At 40.6% G+C, this 3,176-nt stretch overlaps 1 protein-coding gene across 4 annotated transcripts in view; it reads right to left on the reverse strand.

Moving 5' to 3' along the window:
- The window catches only part of Thumpd2 (THUMP domain containing 2), a 40,490-nt gene that overhangs the window by 36,891 nt on the left and 423 nt on the right, over window positions 1-3,176 (reverse strand). The window contains exon 1 of one of the 4 annotated variants that reach the window (XM_013517626.1): window positions 2,724-3,176. The exons of the other annotated variants lie outside the window; for them this stretch is intronic. The gene's annotated coding sequence lies outside the window, so the exon portion shown is untranslated. The remainder of the gene's footprint in view (window positions 1-2,723) is intronic. 4 annotated transcript variants of the gene reach the window in all.

A 3,176-nucleotide genomic window follows, 5' to 3' on the forward strand; every position in this document is an offset into this window, starting at 1 on the left:
ACCTGTGTGTTAGAAACTTAATCACCAATACAGTGTTGGGAGGTGGGACGTTTAAAAGGAGATTAGGTGAGGAAGTCCCCGCCCTCATGAATGCTTTAACGGTGTTACTGCAGGACAGGGTTAGTTCTCTTGAGAGTGGGCTTGTTATAAATGTGAGTTCAGCTTTCTCTTGAGTGTACTCTTGTTTTTTCACCAGACGATGCACACAAAGGCCCTCAGCACATTCAGTGTCTCAATCTTGGACTTCTCAGCCTCCAAGACTGTAAGAAATACATTTTCTTTTCTTTATAAATCACTCAGGCTACAGTATTCTGCTACAGCAATACAAAAGGAGGAGTGCAAGAGGAACACGTTAAACTACACCATGGAAATGCGACTGGCAAACCCACACCGCGGAAACAGTGCTGGGGACTTTCTGTCGTGATGGAAATGTTCTATGGCCTGTGCTGTTCAATACAGGTGTGGTGTCTGAGGTCTCCGAGTGTGACTAATACACTTGAAAAAGTGAGATATTATTTTATTTGACTTTAATTTTAGTTTGAATGACCACGTGGTTGATGGTTACCCTACTGAAGAGCACAGTCATGGATCAGGAGTCAGAAAACTAGTCCTGAAGAGTAAAGACTAGCTTTTGTATTTTTAAAGAGATGTAAATGCAACAACAAAGAAGAACATAAAATGGAAACCACAGGTGATTTACAAGGCTTAAATACTTGCTTTCTTTTACAGAAAGCTTCCCGACTCACGGTCTAGACTATAAAACAAACAACACAGCTTCCTTAATCCTGATTCAAATATACAAATTTAAAAACCAAATGACATTGATGAGACAAGTTGAAATTTGAATACTGATCAGGTATTTGAGAAGGAGTTATTTTTAGCTGCAATAGTGATGATGTGGGGCTAACATTGTTAAGAGCCTTTATCTCCTTGATATCATACTATATATATTGTGCTGTACAAAAGAGTTCTTATAACTCTGAAGTATGTAAATTTTTACAGATCAATGACTCCTGGAATTTGCTACCAAATAACATGGGGTGAAGAGTGGCAGGAGGCGTGAGTGGAACAGAAATTTATCATGGATTGATTTTTGTTACAGTTGATTGATGAGCATGTGGAATTTACCGTACTATTCTGCTTCTGTATATATATGAAATTCTTTATGAAGAAAAGCTAAGAAGAATACAGTGGACATTTTCCCCAGTAAGCTGTGTGCTGGAGGACGCATCCGCCTCAGAGTCACCTGGGAAGAGAGTAAATCCTGTTCAAATGCAAACACCTGGGCTCAGCTGCAGCCTGACTGAAAGAAGAGCTTTTGGATCTTACACCCAAGAAAATGCAATTTCAACAGGCTCTCCTGGTGATTCTTATGTTCACTAAAATTGGAAGACTACTGATTAACACTGAGCGATTACTTCATAAAAGTAAACAATCACTTCTAAATTAATTCGTTTTGCAAATTCAGACTTTTGAATATTAATTTTCTTGAATCCAACCAAAGTTTTATTCCTGTGCAACTCATGCTATCCAGCGTAATTTTAATGTTCCAAGTAAAGTCACAACTCTACTAAAGCAACTGGGGATATAGCTCAGTGGCACAAGCACCTGCCTGGCAAGTGCAAGGCCCTGAGTTCAATTCCTGGCACCAAAAAAAAAACCACTAAAGGGCAATGTATGATTCGAACATGTCCTTTGCTTTTAAAGTCCATATGTTACAGAAATAATCTATATCCAGCGTTACAGGGCAGTTTCCCACAATACAATTGGCTAACTTCAGGGTTCACATCCCTGGATGCAACTCATCTCAGAGGGAAAGTATTTGGAGAAAACCTGTATGTTCTGAACATGTACAGACCGCTTTCTCATCATTATTCCTTAAACAATACAGTATAACAACTATATACACAACATTCCATCGTATTAGGGATTATGAGAAATCTAGAGATGATTTAATGTATTTGGGAAGATATGTGGCGGTTATATGCAAACATTACACTATTTTGTAAAAGGTACTTGTGTGGATTCTGGTATTTGAGGAGGGTCTTGGAACCAATTCCCACTCAGATACCATGGGACAATAATTTAGCTTGGTGGAACACACAAGGCTTCAAAACTAAGGCGATGCAGATACAAATCCTCATACTACCACTAGGTTTCCTTTTTTCTTTGTAAAACAGAGGTCAAAGTGACCTCTCTATAGCAAGCCTTTGAAGATTAAATTATAATGTGTAGAGTGCTGAACATATTAAAGCTTAGCAAATATTAATTGCTATCATCTCAAACTGCCTTAACTTTGAGAGTTCACCTTATATCAGAGCAACTGGGATGGAATTAGAGAAGTTATTTGTTCAGGGGTGTCCATCCCTAAAACACACAAGAACAGAATATGGAAGTTCTCTTGACATTTAAATACTTGCCCTTTCAACAAGTTCTTCCATATTCTTGATTGAATGTTCTTGCCGTTAGAAGTTTCCTGCGTCTCTTTATCTTTAGAAAAGATGAGCAAGCAGAGAGGGTCTTTTTTCTAATAATCCTACGGATCAAGCCTTCCACTTTTGTACCAGGCACTCTGATACTTACCCCGCCACAAACACACCAGTGCGACACTATGTTTGGTGTCACGGCTATACACTCCTATCTGATTTTACAGCTTGGATTTTAACCTCACTTTTTTTGCGGCCATTTTCTGGTCGCATAACTTTAAATAAAATTAGATTTACCTGTGCTTTATTCTCCTTATCGGTTAAATGTGGAATACTTCATAGCATTGGAAAGATTAAGCAAGAAATAGGGCATAAGGATCTAAGAGCATGTGCCTGACACACAAAATACTTGATACAAGTCAGCAACTATTATTATACGCTGATACTGGTTTAGATGTGTCCTCTGCTCTAATTCCCCACTCCTTCAATTGCAGAATCTCCCCCGCTGGAGCCCCGCAACAGCCCTACTAAAGCTAGTTACTGTCGGGAAACAACGCTGTTTCCGTAACTGATCTTGAAGACTAGCCAGCTGCAGGCTCTGATACTTGTTGAAGAAGTATCCAAGAAATAACGACGCGCAGCCTCGGCTCCGCCCCGCCCTCGAGGACGCGCGGGCACGCTCGGGGCGCGCACGCCGCCGCGTGGCTCCGGGACCCGGAACCGCGCTCGGCCCGGAAGACAGCTCGGCTC

The sequence above is a fragment of the Chinchilla lanigera genome, unplaced genomic scaffold (assembly GCF_000276665.1).
Source record: "Chinchilla lanigera isolate Chin_1 unplaced genomic scaffold, ChiLan1.0 scaffold00040, whole genome shotgun sequence".
Lineage (NCBI taxonomy): Eukaryota > Metazoa > Chordata > Mammalia > Rodentia > Chinchillidae > Chinchilla > Chinchilla lanigera.